General features: G+C 37.9%; 1 protein-coding gene across 1 annotated transcript in view; it reads left to right on the top strand.

The window, feature by feature from the left end:
* Positions 1 to 9,998, top strand: part of LOC103781232 (attractin-like protein 1) — a gene marked incomplete at both ends in the record, with an annotated part of 144,874 nt that overhangs the window by 124,967 nt on the left and 9,909 nt on the right. The gene's annotated exons all lie outside the window — the stretch shown is intronic.

Below are 9,998 nucleotides of genomic sequence, written 5' to 3' on the forward strand. Positions count from 1 at the left end.
TACTACAGCAGTTTCAGCTCTTGGCTCTTAATTTTATTGATATTTCAGAATTATACAGTGGTTGAGGTTGGAAGGGACCTCTGGAGGTCATCTTGTCCAACTCCCCTGCTTAAGGAGGGTCAGCTGGTACAGGTTGCCCAGGACCATGTCCAGATGGATTTTTATCATCTCCAAGAATATCTATCAGGTGTCTTCCTTCCTTCCTCCTTCCCTCCTTAATTCCTTCCTCAGCATGAGGAGGAACTTCTTTACTGTAAGGGTCACAGAGCACTGGAACAGGCTCCCCAGAGAGGTTGTGGAGTCTCCTGCCTTGGAGGCTTTTAAGACCCATCTGGATGTGTTCCTGTGTGACCTGCCCTAGACTAGATGGTCCTGCTCTGGCAGGGGGGGTGGACTCGATGATCTCTGGAGGTCCCTTCCAACCCCTAACATTCCGTGATTCTGTGTGATTCTGTAATTGTTGGGGTTTTTTCTTCCCATGTAAGATTTTATTTTGAATATCAGCAAATACAGCTTATGTCTGAGTTACAGCATGAGTCTTGAGTGTTCTGTAGACCTTGGTAAACTAGCTGTCATAGTGGAATTCCTTTCAGTGTGGGAGACCAGATGTGATCACCCTATTCAGTTCTTCACATTCCTATTTTCCTATATCAGATAAATTTGAACCTGTAACTTTTCTCTATGTACATTTTGACCTGCAGTCGCATTCACCTAATTCATGTAAATGATATGTTTAGCATTCAATTACTGCACACAGTTGCTACAAATGTTCTAAATTACAACAGTTTAATAGTAAACAGTTTAATAAATCCTTAATCAAGGAATAGCAAAAAGACCCAAAAGGGTGATATCAGGTTTGTGGACTCAATTAACTATCATAAAATGTGATCAGCTTTCCAGCCTATTAGGAAAAACAATTTTAACTCTTTTGATACTTTAAAATTAAGTGAATGGCATTGTACAAAGATTGAGTCATTGAATAGATGTCACTTCACGCTGTTCTTCAGACCCATAAAGAAGAAGCATAGAAGTGCTCTTTAAAAACTATAAGCATTATAGTGCTTCTCCAATACGTGTTCCAGTAAATATATGTTGGATCAAATCATAGTCTTAAACATTTGTTGTCATTACAAGAAGCAGGGATTTTTTTTTCAGGAACACTTGCTGTAACAAATGGATCACTCTGTTTCTATCAAAATATCAGTTGGTATTATTTATTTTTTTTAATATCAATGGACATTCGCAAGATATCCTTTATTTTATAAAACTGCTTTGAAATTAATAAAAAATCATATCTGCCTTTGGTAAAATACATGGAAAAGGTTAAGTTTGGCATGTCTTAGATAGTATTTGTTGTTTTAAATTAAGACTTTTAATGTGGATGTCTCTGCACCTGTTCAGCTTTGGAAGACTGGAGAGACAATTAAATCTCTCAGAAATCCTTTTTCTGTCTTCTCTTCTGTTACTGACACAGGGGCCTAATAACCCATACCAACAACCTGGGAAGGGAAATAATCATACCTAATCATAGAATCACAGAATGGTTGTGGTTGGAAAGGACCATCTGGAGGTTGTCTGACCCCTCAAAGGAGGGTCAGTTAAAGCAAGTTGTCCAGGGCTTTGTTCAGTCAGGTTTTGAATATCTCCAAGGATGGAGGATCCATATCTAACCCACCTGAGCAGGCTATTCCAGTCTTTGATCATCCCTTTTCTTATGTTTAAATGGAATTTCCTGTTTTTCAATTTGATCTAAGTTCAGATTTAAAAAGGCAATTGGTATATAAACCACTTCAACTTACCATTTTTTATTGATGATTGTTGAGAATGTATTTGTACTGAAAGAATATTGCTGTATAGAACTTCTTATCTGTGAAAATCCCCTGTAAGCTTCGAATATGGTCACAGGTTTATTTTCATTGAACTGTTTCCCAATAGGCTAAGTCAAGATTTCAATAAACAACATAAACCAGCATTAAGCCCTCTATACATGCATAAAATAAATATAGAACAAACTCCCTTACAGCTAAAAAGCAATTAAGCATTAGTTCTCAGAAATAAAAAGTATACTAAATCTCTTTTTTTTATAAGTTCTTGTCCCAGTAAAAACAAGTTCTCATTTGGATAGAAGGGTGTAGGGTACAATGGAATGATCTTGGGAATTGCTGTAACCATTGAGGGGAAAACACAGCCCTTTTTTCTGAGTGTAGTCAATGCCTGTAGTTGAAGGTATTTTTCTGTAGTATTCTTGTCCCAGAAAGTGTAATGAAAATCTTTCCTGGAATACTTTGAGGATATCTGTTACATATGGCTTTTGGCAAGAAAGACAGCTTTAAATTCTGTATGTGAGAAAGTTCACCCTGCATGGAGTACACAGTATGATTTTAATTTCTTAACTTTATTTTTCAACACCTTCCTGTGCTTGAAATGAGATAGTTCAGATTGCCTTTTAAGATATTCATCATTTTGGGGATGGCGTTGCTAATATTTATTCCTCTGTGCATTGCTCAATGCTACTCCTAGAAAAGCCTGCTCAGGCTTATAGAGTGCAATAATTAGAGTTTTCCCCAAAATTATTACATGTGACAAATTTTTCGGGAAAAATTGTTTGGGTTTTTAATTCTAAAACTTTCCAGCAAAATATTTCAGGGTTAAATCAAGTTTTCACTGCATTATTTTTTTAAGCAAAAGCTTTTTCTGTTTTCACATTTTTGAAAAGCAACTTTTCCCTATGAAGTCTGTTCAAAAGTATTTTCCATTTTCGGGGAGGTTAGCTCAGCCAATAGCAAGCTTGTTGAAACTAGTTACTGTGGGAGCAAGCAGCAACTTCAAGTTTCTGCAGAAAACCTGATACTTTGTCTTGACGTTCTGTCTAAAATGAATGTGAATAATTGATGCTTTTATAAGTATTTTCTTCCATTTGCTTCTGTGATGTGTAACAATGTGTGTACTTGTGTAGGTGTTGTTCCTTCATTTGGTGTATTTAAGCCATCTATTTTGTACTCATTACAAATCTTGCAGGCACTAAATTTTTAAGAAATTAATCTTCTATGCAGTGTTTTCAAAATCAGTCTTTGAGTCCAAAGCAGTTCATGCACAACAGGCAGATCTACATTCTGTAGCTTTGATTCTTAGGAAAGAAGGTTTTGTAAAAGGATTTCCTAGAAATTGCCTTATTGCACTTCACAAACACATCCCTAGTTAAAAGCAGAAATTGTTTTACTGAGGCACAGAGGAAGGCTGGAAGATACCCAGTCTTTACTTGCCTCGCTCTTCCAAATAGGTTTCTTACTCATTGCTTAACTCCCCTGCCATAGAGATTCAGTATAGTAAATGAGGTGTTTCAGAATTCCAGATTATATGTCTGTGTAATAGAAACTGAATTCATTATCTTTCTGAATGTTTTTTTCATGCAGGATCTTTGCCCGGACTCATATGCTCTTTTTGTCAGAAGATGTTATTCATTATTTTGAGATCAAATTCTGCGTTGCAGTCACTCTCTCTGCTCCTACTCAAATGAAAAGAATCTAGACAGCTGAACAGGAATCCCCAAAAGCAGAACTTAACATTTCTGCCTTAAGTTGGTATGAAGTATTCAACATGAGAAAGGAAAAGACACTACCTGTCTTGACAGAGTTCAGGCCAGCATTATAATTATGTAGGGCTCTCAATGAGTATTTCCCTTTGCTCTTTGAAAGCATAAAGTGCTGTAGGAGAAAAAGGGTGTTTATTTGCTTTGGATTTGGACTTTGTTAAAGCTGTTCAACACTCGAATGGTTACTGTTCATTTGCACATGCCTAATTAAACAATTACATCTTCTGGAAAATGTACTTGGAAACAGAGGTTTTAAAAAGAGAATGAAAAGTACTGTCAGTGCTAACAACTTTGATTTTTTTTTTTTCTTCTAAATAACTAAGGCCTTTATGAATTAAAGTGAATGTGCATGAAGTGCTTTGCCCTTCACCCATGAGGTGGGAACAGCCCATTCTGAACTTTGCAGGTAGCCTAAGAGGTCACAGCTCTAGGTATGCATCTCATATGTTACACTATCATTTATACATTTCAGTTTTAGAGCTTCTGTTACAAACATTGTTTCATGGAAATGACTGTTGCCAGTACCTATCAGTGTAGTTAATTTTGTTGTTGCCAAAATGCTAGCCAGCACAGCTAGCCTAATTTCTTGGGATTTGGTTTCAGTTGAGCAGGTCCTGCTCTTCTCTTTGGTTTACATCACTCTGAATCTATCTGAAGCCCAGTTACTTGTCCACCTTTCCCCACCTAATTACTGCAGGTTATTAAAAAATATGTCGTCAAAAGTTCATGCTTACTAGCATTATGCATGTCTCTGCAACTTTTACAAATACTTTCCTGGCTCTGACAACCTGTCAGCTAATGATAAGATATATCAATGATGTATCACCTTGTGTCTACAGAATGTATTAAGAGGTTGAGTAAAATTTGGAGCTGTCAGTTGCTCCTGCTTTTTTTTCAAATTTATTACTTCTTGCAATATAATAGGAGTTTCAAATGAGGGATAAAAAAAGTTAAATGAAAGAGAGCAAAATTAACATAACAAAATTGGATCACAATGTGTTCTGTTAATCCTCATAATTCAATTTTCATTTTATCATGTGAAATTCTCAGTTGTCACTGGATTTTGATCACCTCTTCAAGGAAGAACATTAAACTCATTTTCTTCCTTACATGTTAAATATTTTCCTTCTTAGCATGCTGAGGGTTCTTTAGGTCATCTAACCACTTCCACTTTATTTGAAGCAATTAATTTTTTCACATTAGTGTGATCTGATGTTCTTTCAGCAGCACATCTGTTAGAATATTCTTGTCCGTTGTATAGCTAAGTGGACATCACCCGCTATATGCAAAACCCCACACTTTTCATTCAGTGGAATATACATACAATACAGAAAGCTTAATCCATTTTATTTTTCTCTGGTATATTTTTAGTTTGGATATTCTAAATTATGTGGTTATTATGTTTCCTCTTCATTCTCGTGCACACAAATATAACTGATGTGCATACCCTTCTTTGCATACCTCAGTTTCCCTTACTTTTAGATGTGGATCTTCAGTAAAAAACTGAAAAAAATGAAAACATTTCACAATGATGATAAAAAAGTTTCACTCGGGTACCCATAGTCCTGAAAAAGCCATTCTGCATGAGCTACTTTCCTGACTTAGCTTTTGGCTAGTTAGAGTCCCATGAGAGGCAGGAGTAAGCATTTAAATTTCTTAGCATTCTACTCTGAAATCCTGATCTTTCTGAAGCCAAAATTGTCAGTAGATATTTACCATTAAGAGTAATGTAGTCAACATTTACCTCTGGAGAAAAAAGTGTGACTATTTTTTTCATTGTAGGTTTATTCTGTGATAGTGCCTTTTATAGGATGAATTAAATTCAAGTATTTGTTCTCTGAATGGCAGCTGGAATACAGATTTCTTCCTCTTCAGAAGTTTAATTGTATCAAATATGCTCACAATGACTTCTACTCTAGTAGTAGTGCCATTTACATCAAGGAATTAAAGCCTCTGCCTTTTGTGTTCTTCTCAATAGGTGAGGAGAGGAACGCAAAGATACATCAATACATTTCCCTGCTGAATTGGAATGCTGTTTTTTGGTTGTTTTACACATTAGAGAAGGGAATCACCGAGCACCAGGCAAAAGATCAGAAAATGTAATATCTACAAAGTGGCATCATATAAAAAACTCTTCTGAACGACAGATACCTTTGGGATATCATAGGCCATAGACTTCTGTGTGATCCATTACCCATGCTGATATAAACCTTTGATTTGTGGGTTTAAACCTGAGGCTGAGTAACCTCATAAATATGCTAATCCACAGTAATCAAGAAAATTGCTATTGCAAATACAAAATTTTTTATTCCACTGTTCCAACAGCTTTATAGCATGCACTCCATTTATAACAATAAAGTTTGGGAAATTACTCTCTTCATGTTTAAGAAAATGCTTTGCCCTTTTCTTGGCTTCTGACCAACGAGTTTTACATACATTATTTTGAATGGCATGCTCTTTATGCAAAATTCAGTGCATGTTTTGCCTTTTCTAACTAAGTATTTAATTTCTACAATGAACAAAACATTGCATAAATTTTAAAAATTCATGTTTTGGAGCCCTATAAAACTTTGATTATAATTTTTATTAGGCTGGAGGCCAACCAGTGGGTTAACTAGTAGACTCTCTGGTAAAACCAGTTCTACTGTATATTGAAGAAGATAAAGATTTCATGGATTTTAAAGAAAATCTTACCCTTTTTAGTAGCACATTTTCCATGCCTGTTATATGTATTTCTACATATGCACACTGACATGAAGCTCCAATGCCACAGCCATCATAGTAAGTTCTGCAGTCATTCAAATAGTTTCAAATAGTTCAATGTAGATTTTTTTTTTTTTTAGGAAAGGTAAAATATGTCTTCCATGCAGGAAAGAAAATAGGATATTTTTCATGTTTATAAATATCAGAATATGACACTTCTGCTTTTTTTGGGTGATGTAATTTCTTTGTGCTAAGAAATCCTCATGGAATGCTGTATATAAAAGCAGTTGTGTTTAAAAATCAGTCTTTTCAAGAAATAAACAGCAGTTTTCCTCAGCTGATATTTCAGTTTGCAGGTACTACAATACTAATATTTACTTGGCTTGTTTTGAGTAATCCCATTTCTAATCCATGCCTAAACCATAGTTAGTTACTTTAAAAATGGAGGAAAAAATAGTCAGTTTTGAAATAACGTATTCCTTAGTTCCTATGAAAAACCTGACAAAAATTATCTAGTTTCTGTAATCAGTAATTACAATTTTGTATTAGGTGTATGAAGGACTGAAATCTAAACACTGGTAACTTGAGCAACATCATGTTTTCCAGGATGTTATATTTGTTCTTGCCAGATTAACTATATAATGTAGATGTAGCAACTTGTATACGTATCTGATTTTTAAAATGTATTTATTAATAATATAAAATCAGGGTCCAGTTTTTGGTGAGCTGACACGTGCACGAACAACTAATGCCCTCTTCACAAATTAAGGTTTTGTTTTGGTTTGAGGTTTAAATATGACATTTTGTAGAAACAAACCTGCTATTAGCCTCCTGAAAATTTCCTTCAGTGCTAACTTTTTAGGACTGTACAAACTAAGGGGCATAACAGTCTATTCTTGTTGTAGAAGTTTGGGTCCACATGTGCAGTATGACAGGATGGTGATACGTACACATGATTTTGCTGAAGGATTCCCTGAGTCAAGGGTCAGTGAATAGGTGGTTTCAGGTTGAAGTGGCTTAGTGCAAGTGAGGCACTACTGATCTTTGCTTTAGCTGCTCTTAACAAATTTTTGCCTAAGTTAAGAAGATACAGCTTGATGGCATTTCTAGCTGTGCCTGCAGTACTCTGTCTGAGGTTCACTAGAGATAGGTGAGATCCCCCTGTGCTGACTGGTGTGTTCTAGAACTTTGTATTTTATTGAATTTCAGAGGGTTGGTTTGGGGTTTTTTTGACTCTTCATATGGGAAATATATTTGAGCCACTATCTGTACCTTACTGCAACTGCTGTGAAGTGACCCTTTCACCACAGTGAGATGGTCTCAGATCCATCAGACAACTTTATGAACTTAGTAATATACTGATACAGTAGCACTTACTCTGTGGTTCTGACTTCATCCTCCAGGAAATTTTTCTTGTAACAATCTATATGGATTCTATAAAATATATATTTCAAATAGTCATCCCAATAATTACAGAAATGTGAACTAAAAATTAGCTATTTAGTGGTAGTGGCTGGGCATTTTCCTGGATGTAAGAACCTGGAAGAAATCCAAATTGCTTCATCAGCTTAGCCACAGTTTAACATAGTATGATAGTATTGTGCCAGCACCACCAGACTTAAACTTGCACCACTAATTGCATTTTGACATTGATGAAAACATCATATGCGTGTTTTACATTTGAGAAGGTATCTTTTAGACTCTGTTCTGAGAAAAGGATAGCACTTTAGTTTTGTTGTGTTAAATGAGAGTCCTGTAACTATTTTTTTTAATGCAATGGTTTTTATGGAACCATTTTTCTTCAGAAATATGCACCACTTTGAGGAGTGAAATTAATCTGTGTGGACAACTGGTTTGTGTAGAATCATAAACAATGTATGAAGTTAGACATGTCCTATGCTTATTTTTTGAATAAAAATACAGTTTTGACTTATGGTATCCTAGAACCAGTGTAGTCTGCCAGTTGTTTGAAAAGGATTTTCTATTATGGGTATGGATTCCTGATGTTTTGCAAGCCCATCGATCATGCTACACTTGATGAGAATGAAGATACTGCTGTGCAGCACCCAGGTAGTTTCTCATGCTCTTTAGATGCAATATCACCAGCCTATGCTTAAGCTAATTTAGGTTTGACAAGAAAAAAATCTAGTTTACATTGTCAGAATAGAGATTGGGTTTTGAACATGCACTTATCTGGACATGAATTGTAAAGGTTGCACTGTATGTCAGAGGAGCAGGGAATTTTTTTAAGAGGGTTGAAGGCCAGCATGCAGTTGTCATTGTTTTATCCTTAATGTGACTGTTATTGGTACCAGCTTCTACAGATTAAAAAACAAGTGTGGTGGTTTAGCCCCAGGCTGGAGCCAGGCCCCATGCCGCCGCTCGCTCCCTCCCCTCCTCTCTGCCCTGAACGGGAGGGAGAAAAATACAACCCCCTGTAGGCTGAGATAAGGAGAATTCAATACAGCAGCACAGAAGGAACAGTTAACAGCAGCAGTAACAGGATATAACAACGGGCCCAAGGAAAGGGAAAGCACCCACAGCTCCTGCCCACTGCCAGGGGGAACACCAACCCTGTCCCAGGACATTCCACCCCTTATTCGATAACATCTACGTCATGCCCAGCAATTATTTAAAGATTAACAACACACAGTTTAATTCACTGGCTGTTCTCCCCCAGAACTGAGTCCCCTTGTGGCACACATAGGAATTCCCCATCCTCCTGCATCACTCACCATGTGCACCCAGGTCCTTGAGCAGAAGCAATCCCGTGGATGGCTTTGCCTTTGCCAGAGGCAGGGTTCACCCAGACCAGCTTCCCCAACACGTGCTTCAGGCGCACTACAGGGACTTTATCCCCTTCCACAGCATGTGGCAGTTTTGACTGGGCAGGGCCAGCTCGATTGGCAGATCCTTGTGTTGACCAACCAGGTGGCCTTTGCTAAGTTTGTCCCAATGCTTAAAAGTTCCTCTCCCCATAGCTTTTGGCAAAGTTTTTAGCAGTTCATTGTATCTTTCAATCTTCCCAGAGGTTGTTGCGTGATAGGGGTTGTGACAGCCCCACTCGATGCCGTGCTCCGTGGCCCAGGTGTCTCTGAGGCTGTTTTGGAAGTGGGTCCCGTTGCTTTTCAAGGCCCAGGATGGTGTTCCGGGCAGTAGCATGGGGCACTGGGTAGGTTTACAGCCACCCCGTTCCACCCAGTGGTTGATTCCACCATTGTGAGGATGCAGCGCTTGCCCTGACGGGCCTGTGGCAGCATGATGTATTCAGTCTGCCAGGCCTCTCCATATTTATCTCTGAGCTGTCATCCTGCATATCACTGGGGCTTTAATCTCTTGGCTTGTTTGATGGCAGCACCTGTTTTACATACATGGGTGGCCTCTACAATAGTGTCCATGGTCAAATCCACCCCTTGGTCTCGAGCCCATTTATGTGTTACATCTCACCCTTGATGACCTGAGGTGTCATGGGCCCACTGAGCTATAAATAATACACCCTTACGCTGCCAGTCCAAGTCCACCTGAGCCACTCCAATCTTGGCAGCCTGATCCACACGCTGGTTGTTTTGATGTTCTTCTGTGGCCCGACTCTTGGGTACGTGGGCATCCACATGTTGTACTTTTATGCCTAGATTCTCTACGCAAGCAGCAATATCCTGCCACAATCCAGCAGCCCAGATGGGTTTACCTCTGCGCTGCTCGC

This window comes from Merops nubicus, unplaced genomic scaffold, assembly GCF_000691845.1.
Source record: "Merops nubicus isolate BGI_N331 unplaced genomic scaffold, ASM69184v1 scaffold6821, whole genome shotgun sequence".
Taxonomy (NCBI): domain Eukaryota; kingdom Metazoa; phylum Chordata; class Aves; order Coraciiformes; family Meropidae; genus Merops; species Merops nubicus.